Raw genomic sequence first — 13,810 nt, forward strand, 5'->3', positions numbered from 1 at the left:
TCAGACAAATGTAAAATCATCATTGGCGCAAGTATAAAAAATGTAAAATTGAAACTGTAGCAAAAATGACAATTGTAAAATCATAATTAGCGCAAGTATGACTATTGTAAAATAATAGTTGACACAAGTCTGACAATTGTACAATCATAATTGGCGCAAGTTTAACTATTGTCAAATCAAAATTAGCGCAAAAATGGCAATTGTAAAACCAAAATTGGCGCAAGTTTGACAATCGTAAAATGATGATTGTCGCAAAAGTGACAACTGTAAAATCATAATTGGCGCAAGTATGACTATTGTCAAAAAATTGTTGGCACAAGTCTGACAGTTGTACAAACATAAACGGCGTAAGTATGACAATTGTAAAATTATAATTGGCCCAAATCAGACAAATGTAAAATCATTATTGGCGCAAGTATCAAAAATGTAAAATCGAAACTGTAGCAAAAATGACAATTGTAAAATCATAATTAGCGCAAGTATGACTATTGTAAAATAATAGTTGACACAAGTCTGACAATTGTACAATCATAATTGGCGCAAGTATAACTACTGTCAAATCAAAATTGGCGCAAAAATGGCAATTGTAAAACCAAAATTGGCGCAAGTTTGACAATCGTAAAATGATGATTGTCGCAAGAGTGACAACTGTAAAATCATAATTGGCGCAAGTATGACTATTGTAAAAAAATAGTTGGCACAAGTCTGACAATTGTACAATCATAATTGGCGCAAGTACAACAATTGACAAATCAAAATTGGCGCAAAATTACAATTGTAAAATTATAATTGGCACAAGTATGACAATTGTAAAATTGTAATTGGTCCAAATCTCAAAAATGTAAAATCATAATTGTGTCAAATATAACAACTGTAAAATCGTAATTGGCGCAAGTATAACTATTGTAAAGTCAAAATTGGTGCAAAAATGACAATTGTAAAACCAAAATTGTCGCAAGTTTGACAATCGTAAAATGATAATTGTCGCAAGAGTGACAACTGTAAAATCATAATTGGCGCAAGTTTGACTATTGTAAAATAATAGTTGGCACAAGTCTGACAATTGTACAATCATAATTGGCGCTAGTATAACTATTGTAAAATCAAAATTAGCGAAAAAATGACAATTGTAAAACCAAAATTGGCTCAAGTATGACAATCGTAAAATGATAATTGACGCAAGAGATACAACTGTAAAATCATAATTGGCGCAAGTATGACTATTGTAAAAAAAAATAGTTGGCACAAGTCTGACAGTTGTACAAACATAAACGGCGTAAGTATGGCAATTGTAAAATTATAATTGGCCCAAATCAGACAAATGTAAAATCATTATTGGCGCAAGTATAAAAAATGTAAAATCGAAACTGTTGCAAAATTGAAAATTGTAAAATCATAATTGGCGCACGTATGACTATTGTAAAATAATAGTTGACACAAGTCTGACAATTGTACAATCATAATTGGCGCAAGTATAACTATTGTAAAATCAAAATTGGCGCAAAAATGACAATTGTAAAATTATGATTGGCACAAGTATGACAATTGTAAAATTATAATTGGTCCAAATCTTAAAAATGTAAAATCATAATTGTTGCAAGTATAACAACTGTAAAATCGTAATTGGCGCAAGTATGAAAATTGCAAAATCATATTTTGCGCAAGTATGACAATTGTAAAATATTAGTTGCCACAACTCTGACAATTGTACAATCAAGTATTACAATTGTACAAACATAATTGGCGTAAGTATGACAGTTGTAAAATTATAATGGGCGCAAGTATGACATTCGTAAAATTGTAATTGGCACAAGTGTGACAACTGTAAAATCATAATTTGCGCAATTATGACTATTGTATAAAAAAATAGTTGGCACAAGTCTGACAGTTGTGCGAACATAAACGGCGTAAGTATGGCAATTGTAAAATTATAACTGGCCCAAATCAGACAAATGTAAAATGTAAAATCGAAACTGTAGCAAAAATGACAATTGTAAAATCATAATTAGCGCAAGTATGACTATTGTAAAATAATAGTTGACACAAGTCTGACAATTGTACAATCATAATTGGCGCAAGTATAACTACTGTCAAATCAAAATTGGCGCAAAAATGGCAATTGTAAAACCAAAATTGGCGCAAGTTTGACAATCGTAAAATGATGATTGTCGCAAGAGTGACAACTGTAAAATCATAATTGGCGCAAGTATGACTATTGTAAAAAAATAGTTGGCACAAGTCTGACAATTGTACAATCATAATTGGCGCAAGTACAACAATTGACAAATCAAAATTGGCGCAAAATTACAATTGTAAAATTATAATTGGCACAAGTATGACAATTGTAAAATTGTAATGGGTCCAAATCTCAAAAATGTAAAATCATAATTGTGTCAAATATAACAACTGTAAAATCGTAATTGGCGCAAGTATAACTATTGTAAAGTCAAAATTGGTGCAAAAATGACAATTGTAAAACCAAAATTGTCGCAAGTTTGACAATCGTAAAATGATAATTGTCGCAAGAGTGACAACTGTAAAATCATAATTGGCGCAAGTTTGACTATTGTAAAATAATAGTTGGCACAAGTCTGACAATTGTACAATCATAATTGGCGCTAGTATAACTATTGTAAAATCAAAATTAGCGAAAAAATGACAATTGTAAAACCAAAATTGGCTCAAGTATGACAATCGTAAAATGATAATTGACGCAAGAGATACAACTGTAAAATCATAATTGGCGCAAGTATGACTATTGTAAAAAAAAATAGTTGGCACAAGTCTGACAGTTGTACAAACATAAACGGCGTAAGTATGGCAATTGTAAAATTATAATTGGCCCAAATCAGACAAATGTAAAATCATTATTGGCGCAAGTATAAAAAATGTAAAATCGAAACTGTTGCAAAATTGAAAATTGTAAAATCATAATTGGCGCACGTATGACTATTGTAAAATAATAGTTGACACAAGTCTGACAATTGTACAATCATAATTGGCGCAAGTATAACTATTGTAAAATCAAAATTGGCGCAAAAATGACAATTGTAAAATTATGATTGGCACAAGTATGACAATTGTAAAATTATAATTGGTCCAAATCTTAAAAATGTAAAATCATAATTGTTGCAAGTATAACAACTGTAAAATCGTAATTGGCGCAAGTATGAAAATTGCAAAATCATATTTTGCGCAAGTATGACAATTGTAAAATATTAGTTGCCACAACTCTGACAATTGTACAATCAAGTATTACAATTGTACAAACATAATTGGCGTAAGTATGACAGTTGTAAAATTATAATGGGCGCAAGTATGACATTCGTAAAATTGTAATTGGCACAAGTGTGACAACTGTAAAATCATAATTTGCGCAATTATGACTATTGTATAAAAAAATAGTTGGCACAAGTCTGACAGTTGTGCGAACATAAACGGCGTAAGTATGGCAATTGTAAAATTATAACTGGCCCAAATCAAACAAATGTAAAATCATTATTGGCGCAAGTATAAAAAATGTAAAATCGAAACTGTTGCAAAATTGAAAATTGTAAAATCATAATTGGCGCACGTATGACTATTGTAAAATAATATTTGACACAAGTCTGACAATTGTACAATCATAATTGGCGCAAGTATAACTACTGTAAAACCAAAATTTGCGCAAGTTTGACAATCGTAAAATGATAATTGTCGCAAGAGTGACAACTGTAAAATCATAATTTGCGCAATTATGACTATTGTAAAATAATAGTTGGCACAAGTCTGACAATTGTACAATCATAATTGGCGCAAGTACAACAATTGTCAAATCAAAATTGGCGCAAAGTTACAATTGTAAAATTATTATTGGCACAAGTATGACAATTGTAAAATTATAATTGGTCCAAATCTTAAAAATGTAAAATCATAATTGTTGCAAGTTTAACAACTGTAAAATCGTAATTGGCGCAAGTATGAAAATTGCAAAACCATATTCTGCGCAAGTATGACAATTGTAAAATATTAGTTGCCACAACTCTGACAATTGTACAATCAAGTATTACAATTGTACAAACATAAACGGCGTAAGTATGACAATTGTAAAATTATAATTGGCCCAAATTAGACAAATGTAAACTCATTATTGGCGCAAGTATAAAAAACGTAAAATCGAAACTATAGCAAAAATGACAATTGTAAAATCATAATGGGCGCAAGTATGACATTCGTAAAATTGTAATTGGCACAAGTGTGACAACTGTAAAATCATATTTTGCGCAATTATGACTATAGTAAAATAATAGTTGGCACAAGTCTGACAATTGTACAATCATAATTTGCGCAAGTACAACAATTGTCAAATCAAAATTGGCGCAAAATTACAATTGTAAAATTATAGTTGGCACAAGTATGACAATTGTAAAATTATAATTGGTCCAATTCAGACAAATGTAAAATCATTATTGGCGCAAGTATAAAAAATGTAAAATCGAAACTGTTGCAAAATTGAAAATTGTAAAATCATAATTGGCGCACGTATGACTATTGTAAAATAATAGTTGACACAAGTCTTACAATTGTACAATCATAATTGGCGCAAGTATAACTATTGTAAAATCAAAATTGGCGCAAAAATGACAATTGTAAAATTATGATTGGCACAAGTATGACAATTGTAAAATTATAATTGGTCCAAATCTTAAAAATGTAAAATCATAATTGTTGCAAGTATAACAACTGTAAAATCGTAATTGGCGCAAGTATGAAAATTGCAAAATCATATTTTGCGCAAGTATGACAATTGTAAAATATTAGTTGCCACAACTCTGACAATTGTACAATCAAGTATTACAATTGTACAAACATAATTGGCGTAAGTATGACAGTTGTAAAATTATAATGGGCGCAAGTATGACATTCGTAAAATTGTAATTGGCACAAGTGTGACAACTGTAAAATCATAATTTGCGCAATTATGACTATTGTATAAAAAAATAGTTGGCACAAGTCTGACAGTTGTACGAACATAAACGGCGTAAGTATGGCAATTGTAAAATTATAACTGGCCCAAATCAGACAAATGTAAAATCATTATTGGCGCAAGTATAAAAAATGTAAAATCGAAACTGTTGCAAAATTGAAAATTGTAAAATCATAATTGGCGCACGTATGACTATTGTAAAATAATAGTTGACACAAGTCTGACAATTGTACAATCATAATTGGCGCAAGTATAACTACTGTAAAACCAAAATTTGCGCAAGTTTGACAATCGTAAAATGATAATTGTCGCAAGAGTGACAACTGTAAAATCATAATTTGCGCAATTATGACTATTGTAAAATAATAGTTGGCACAAGTCTGACAATTGTACAATCATAATTGGCGCAAGTACAACAATTGTCAAATCAAAATTGGCGCAAAGTTACAATTGTAAAATTATTATTGGCACAAGTATGACAATTGTAAAATTATAATTGGTCCAAATCTTAAAAATGTAAAATCATAATTGTTGCAAGTTTAACAACTGTAAAATCGTAATTGGCGCAAGTATGAAAATTGCAAAACCATATTTTGCGCAAGTATGACAATTGTAAAATATTAGTTGCCACAACTCTGACAATTGTACAATCAAGTATTACAATTGTACAAACATAAACGGCGTAAGTATGACAATTGTAAAATTATAATTGGCCCAAATTAGACAAATGTAAACTCATTATTGGCGCAAGTATAAAAAACGTAAAATCGAAACTATAGCAAAAATGACAATTGTAAAATCATAATGGGCGCAAGTATGACATTCGTAAAATTGTAATTGGCACAAGTGTGACAACTGTAAAATCATATTTTGCGCAATTATGACTATAGTAAAATAATAGTTGGCACAAGTCTGACAATTGTACAATCATAATTTGCGCAAGTACAACAATTGTCAAATCAAAATTGGCGCAAAATTACAATTGTAAAATTATAGTTGGCACAAGTATGACAATTGTAAAATTATAATTGGTCCAATTCTTAAAAATGTAAAATCATAATTATTGCAAGTATAACAACTGTAAAATCGTAATTGGCGCAAGTATGAAAATTGCAAAATCATATTTTGCGCAAGTATGACAATTGTAAAATATTAGTTGCCACAACTCTGACAATTGTACAATCATAACTGGCGCAAGAGTGACAATTGTAAAATTATATTTGGCCCAAATCTGACAAATGTGAATTCATAATTGGCCCAAGTTTAACAATTGTAAAATCAAAATTGGCGCAACAATTAAACTTGTAGAAATATAATTGGCACAAGTATGACTATTGTAAAATAATAGTTGGCACTAGTCTGACAACTGTAAAGTCATAACTGGCGCAAGTTTGACAATTGTAAAATTATACTTGGCCCAAATCTGACAAAAGTAAAATCAAAATTGGCGCAAGTATGACAATTGTTAAACATAATTGGAGCAAGTGTAACAATTGTAAAATCACAATTGGCGCAAGTATGACATATGTAAAATTATAATTGGCCCGAATCTGACAAATGTAAATTGATAGTTGGCCCAATTGTAAAATCAAAATTGGCACAATAATTAAACTTGTAGAATTATAATTGGCACAAGTATGACTATTGTAAAGTAATAGTTGGCACTAGTCTGACAACTGTACAGTCATAACTGGCGCAAAATTGACAATTGTAAAATTATAATTGGCCCAAATCTGACAAAGGTAAAATCAAAATTGGCGCAAGTATGACAATTGTTAAACATAATTGGAGCAAATGTAACAATTGTAAAATCACAATTGGCGCAAGTATGACATATGTGAAGTTATAATTGACCCAAGTCTGACAATTGTAAAATTGTTTTTGGTGCAAGTATAACAATTGTAAAATCAAAATTTGCGCAAAAATTACAATTGTAGAATTTTAATTGGCGCAAGTATGACTATTGTAAAATAATAGTTGGCACTAGTCTGACAATTGTACAATCATAACTGGCGCAAGTTTGACAATTGTAAAATTATAATTGGTCCAAATCTTAAAAATGTAAAATCATAATTGTTGCAAGTATAACAACTGTAAAATCGTAATTGGCGCAAGTATGAAAATTGCAAAATCATATTTTGCGCAAGTATGACAATTGTAAAATATTAGTTGCCACAACTCTGACAATTGTTCAATCATAACTGGCGCAAGAGTGACAATTGTAAAATTATATTTGGCCCAAATCTGACAAATGTGAATTCATAATTGGCCCAAGTTTAACAATTGTAAAATCAAAATTGGCGCAACAATTAAACTTGTAGAATTATAATTGGCACAAGTATGACTATTGTAAAATAATAGTTGGCACTAGTCTGACAACTGTAAATTCATAACTGGCGCAAGTTTGACAATTGTAAAATTATACTTGGCCCAAATCTGACAAAAGTAAAATCAAAATTGGCGCAAGTATGACAATTGTTAAACATAATTGGAGCAAGTGTAACAATTGTAAAATCACAATTGGCGCAAGTATGACATATGTAAAATTATAATTGGCCCAAATCTGACAAATGTAAATTGATAGTTGGCCCAATTGTAAAATCAAAATTGGCGCAACAATTAAACTTGTAGAATTATAATTGGCACAAATATGACTATTGTAAAGTAATAGTTGGCACTAGTCTGACAACTGTACAGTCATAACTGGCGCAAGTTTGACAATTGTAAAATTATAATTGGCCCAAATCTGACAAAGGTAAAATCAAAATTGGCGCAAGTATGACAATTGTTAAACATAATTGGAGCAAATGTAACAATTGTAAAATCACAATTGGCGCAAGTATGACATATGTGAAATTATATTTGACCCAAGTCTGACAATTGTAAAATTGTTTTTGGTGCAAGTATAACAATTGTAAAATCATAATTGGCTCAATTATGACAATTGTAAAATCACAATTGGCCCAAATCTGACAAAGGTAAAATCATAATTGGCGCAAGTATAACAACTGTAAAATCGTAACTGGCTCAAGTATGAGAATTTTAAAATCATAATTGGGGCAAGTATGACAATTGTAAAATATTAGTTGGCCCAAATCTGAAAAATGTAAAATCATAATTGGCGCAATTTTAACAATTGTAAAATCAAAATTTGCGCAAAAATTACAATTGTAGAATTTTAATTGGCGCAAGTATGACTATTGTAATATAATAGTTGGCTCTAGTCTGACAATTGTACAATCATAACTGGCGCAAGTTTGACAATTGTAAAATTATAATTTGCCCAAATCTGACAAAGGTAAAACAACAATTGGCGCAAGTATAACAACTGTAATATCGTAATTGGCTCAAGTATGAGAATTTTAAATTCATAATTGGGGCAATTATGACAATTGTAAAATATAAGTTGGCCCAAATCTGAAAAATGTAAAATCATAATTAGCGCAAGTGTAACAATTGTAAAATCAAAATTGGCGCACGTATGACTATTGCAAAATAAAAGTTGGCACTATTCTGACAATTGTACAGTCATAACTGGCGCAAATATGACAATTGTAAAAATATAATTGGCCCAAATGTGACAGTTGTTAAATCAAAATTGGCTCAAGTATGACAATTGTTAAACATAATTGGCGCAAGTGTAACAATTGTAAAATCACAATTGAGGCAAGTATGACATATGTAAAATTATAAGTGGCCCAAATCTGTCAATTGTAAAAATTTTTTTGGCGCAAGTATAACAATTTCAAAATCATAATTGGCGCAAGTATAACAATTGTAAAATCAAAATTGGCGCAAAATTACAATTGTAGAATTTTAATTGGCGCACGTATGGCTGTTGTAAAAAAATAGTTGGCACTATTCTGACAATTGTACACTCATAACTGGCGCACATATGACAATTGTAAAAATATAATTGGCCCAAATCTGACAATTGAAAAATATAAAAAAATTGGCGCAAGTATGACAATTGTTAAACATAATTGGCGCAGGTGTAACAATTGTAAAATCACAATTAGCGCAAGTATGACATATGTAAAATTATAATTGGCCCAAATCTGTCAATTGTAAAAACTTTTTTTGCGCAAGTATAACAATTGTAAAATCATAGTTGGCGCAAGTATAACAACTGTAAAATCAAAATTGGCGCAAAAATTACAAATGTAGAATTTTAATTGGCGCAAGTATGACTATTGTAAAATAATAGTTGGCACTATACTGACAATTGTACAGTCATAACTGGCGCAAATATGACAATTGTAAAAATATAATTGGCCCAAATCTGACAATTGTAAAATCAAAATTGGCTCAAGTATGACAATTGTTAAACATGATTGGCGCAAGTGTAACAATTGTAAAATCACAATTGGCGCAAGTATGACATATGAAAAATTATAAGTGGCCCAAATCTGTCAATTGTAAAAAATTTTTTGGCGCAAGTATAACAATTTTAAAATCATAATTGACGCAAGTATAACAATTGTAAAATCAAAATTGGCGCAAAATTACAATTGTAGAACTTTAATTGGCGCACGTATGACTGTTGTAAAATAATAGTTGGCACTATTCTGACAATTGTACAGTCATAACTGGCGCACATATGACAATTGTAATAATATAATTGGCCCAAATCTGACAATTGTAAAATCAAAATTGGCGCAAGTATGACAATTGTTAAACATAATTGGCGCAAGTGTAACAATTGTAAAATCACAATTGGCGCAAGTATGACATATGTAAAATAATAATTGGCCCAAATCTGTCAATTGTAAAAACTTTTTTTGCGCAAGTATAACAATTGTAAAATCATAGTTGGCGCAAGTATAACAACCGTAAAATCAAAATTGGCGAAAAAATTACAAATGTAGAATTTTAATTGGCGCAAGTATGACTATTGTAAAATAATAGTTGGCACTATACTGACAATTGTACAGTCATAACTGGCGCAAATATGACAATTGTAAAATTATAATTGGCCCAAATCTGACAAATGTAAAATCGTAATTGGCGCAAGTATAACAATTGTATAATCAAAATTGGCGCAAAATTACAATTGTAGAATTTTAATTGGCGCACGTATGACTATTGTAAAATATCATTTTGCACTATTCTGACAATTGAACAGTCATAACTGGCGCAAATATGACAATTGTAAAAATATAATTGGCCCAAATCTGACAATTGTAAAATCAAAATTGGCTCAACTATGACAATTGTTAAACATAATTGGCGCAAGTGTAACAATTGTAAAATCACAATTGGTGCAAGTATGACATATGCAGAATTATAAGTGGCCCAAATCTGTCAATTGTAAAAATTTTTTTGGCGCAAGTATAATAATTTTAAAATCATAATTGGCGCAAGTATAACAATTGTAAAATCAAAATTGGCGCAAAATTACAATTGTAGAATTTTAATTGGCGCACGTATGACTGTTGTAAAATAATAGTTGGCACTATTCTGACAATTGTACAGTCATAACTGGCGCACATATGACAATTGTAAAAATATAATTGGCCCAAATCTGACAATTGTAAAATCAAAATTGGCGCAATTATGACAATTGTTAAACATAATTGGCGCAAGTGTAACAATTGTAAAATCATAGTTGGCGCAAGTATAACAACTGTAAAATCAAAATTGGCGCAAAAATTACAAATGTAAAATTTTAATTGGCGCAAGTATGACTATTGTAAAATAATAGTTGGCACTATACTGACAATTGTGCAGTCATAACTGGCGCAAATATGACAATTGTAAAATTTTAATTGGCCCAAATCTGACAAATGTAAAATCGTAATTGGCGTAAGTGTAACAATTGTATAATCAAAATTGGCGCAAAATTACAATTGTAGAAATTTAATTGGCGCATGTATGACTATTGTAAAATGAAAATTGGCACTATTCTGACAATTGTACAGTCATAACTGGCGCACATATGACAATTGTAATAAAATAATTGGCCGAAATCCGACAATTGTAAAATCAAAATTGGCGCAAGTATGACAATTGTTAAACATAATTGGCGCAAGTGTAACAATTGTAAAATCACAATTGCCGCAAGTATGACATATGAAAAATTATAAGTGGCCCAAATCTGTCAATTGTAAAAAATTTTTTGGCGCAAGTATAACAATTTTAAAATCATAATTGACGCAAGTATAACAATTGTAAATTCAAAATTGGCGCAAAATTACAATTGTAGAACTTTAATTGGCGCACGTATGACTGTTGTAAAATAATAGTTGGCACTATTCTGACAATTGTACAGTCATAACTGGCGCACATATGACAATTGTAAAATTTTAATTGGCCCAAATCTGACAAATGTAAAATCGTAATTGGCGTAAGTGTAACAATTGTATAATCAAAATTGGCGCAAAATTACAATTGTAGAAATTTAATTGGCGCATGTATGACTATTGTAAAATGAAAATTGGCACTATTCTGACAATTGTACAGTCATAACTGGCGCACATATGACAATTGTAATAAAATAATTGGCCGAAATCCGACAATTGTAAAATCAAAATTGGCGCAAGTATGACAATTGTTAAACATAATTGGCGCAAGTGTAACAATTGTAAAATCACAATTGCCGCAAGTATGACATATGAAAAATTATAAGTGGCCCAAATCTGTCAATTGTAAAAAATTTTTTGGCGCAAGTATAACAATTTTAAAATCATAATTGACGCAAGTATAACAATTGTAAATTCAAAATTGGCGCAAAATTACAATTGTAGAACTTTAATTGGCGCACGTATGACTGTTGTAAAATAATAGTTGGCACTATTCTGACAATTGTACAGTCATAACTGGCGCACATATGACAATTGTAATAATATAATTGGCCCAAATCTGACAATTGTAAAATCAAAATTGGCGCAAGTATGACAATTGTTAAACATAATTGGCGCAAGTGTAACAATTGTAAAATCACAATTGGCGCAAGTATGACATATGTAAAATTATAATTGGCCCAAATCTGTCAATTGTAAAAACTTTTTTTGCGCAGGTATAACAATTGTAAAATCATAGTTGGCGCAAGTATAACAACCGTAAAATCAAAATTGGCGAAAAAATTACAAATGTAGAATTTTAATTGGCGCAAGTATGACTATTGTAAAATAATAGTTGGCACTATACTGACAATTGTACAGTCATAACTGGCGCAAATATGACAATTGTAAAATTATAATTGGCCCAAATCTGACAAATGTAAAATCGTAATTGGCGCAAGTATAACAATTGTATAATCAAAATTGGGGCAAAATTACAATTGTAGAATTTTAATTGGCGCACGTATGACTATTGTAAAATATAATTTGGCACTATTCTGACAATTGAACAGTCATAACTGGCGCAAATATGACAATTGTAAAAATATAATTGGCCCAAATCTGACAATTGTAAAATCAAAATTGGCTCAACTATGACAATTGTTAAACATAATTGGCGCAAGTGTAACAATTGTAAAATCACAATTGGCGCAAGTATGACATATGCAGAATTATAAGTGGCCCAAATCTGTCAATTGTAAAAATTTTTTTGGCGCAAGTATAACAATTTTAAAATCATAATTGGCGCAAGTATAACAATTGTAAAATCAAAATTGGCGCAAAATTACAATTGTAGAATTTTAATTGGCGCACTTATGACTGTTGTAAAATAATAGTTGGCACTATTCTGACAATTGTACAGTCATAACTGGCGCACATATGACAATTGTAAAAATATAATTGGCCCAAATCTGACAATTGTAAAATCAAAATTGGCGCAATTATGACAATCGTTAAACGTAATTGGCGCAAGTGTAACAATTGTAAAATCATAGTTGGCGCAAGTATAACAACTGTAAAATCAAAATTGGCGCAAAAATTACAAATGTAGAATTTTAATTGGCGCAAGTATGACTATTGTAAAATAATAGTTGGCACTATACTGACAATTGTACAGTCATAACTGGCGCAAATATGACAATTGTAAAATTTTAATTGGCCCAAATCTCACAAATGTAAAATCGTAATTGGCGTAAGTGTAACAATTGTATAATCAAAATTAGCGCAAAATTACAATTGTAGAATTTTAATTGGCGCATATATGACTATTGTAAAATGAAATTTGGCACTATTCTGACAATTGTACAGTCATAACTGGCGCACATATGACAATTGTAATAAAATAATTGGCCGAAATCTGACAATTGTAAAATGAAAATTAGCGCAAGTATGACAATTATTAAACATAATTGGCGCAAGTGTAACAATTGTAAAATCACAATTGGCGCAAGTATGACATATGTAAAATTATAAGTGGCCCAAATCTGTCAATTGTAAAAAATTTTTTGGCGCAAGTATAACAATTTTAAAATCATAATTGGCGCAAGTATAACAATTGCAAAATCAAAATTGGCGCAAAATTACAATTGTAGAACTTTAATTGGCGCACGTATGACTGTTGTAAAATAATAGTTGGCACTATTCTGACAATTGTACAGTCATAACTGGCGCATATGTGACAATTGTAATAAAATAATTGGCCCAAATCTGACAATTGTAAAATCAAAATTGGCGCAAGTATGACAATTGTTAAACATAATTGGCGCAAGTGTAACAATTGTAAAATCACAATTGGCGCAAGTATGACATATGTAAAATTATAATTGGCCCAAATCTGTCAATTGTAAAAACTTTTTTGCGCAAGTATACCAATTGTAAAATCATAGTTGGCGCAAGTATAACAACTGTAAAATCAAAATTGGCGCAAAAATTACAAATGTAGAATTTCAATTGGCGCAAGTATGACTATTGTAAAATAATAGTTGGCACTATACTGACAATT

The sequence above is a fragment of the Convolutriloba macropyga genome, chromosome 4 (genome assembly GCF_964194025.1).
Source record: "Convolutriloba macropyga chromosome 4, txConMacr16.3, whole genome shotgun sequence".
NCBI lineage: Eukaryota > Metazoa > Xenacoelomorpha > Acoela > Convolutidae > Convolutriloba > Convolutriloba macropyga.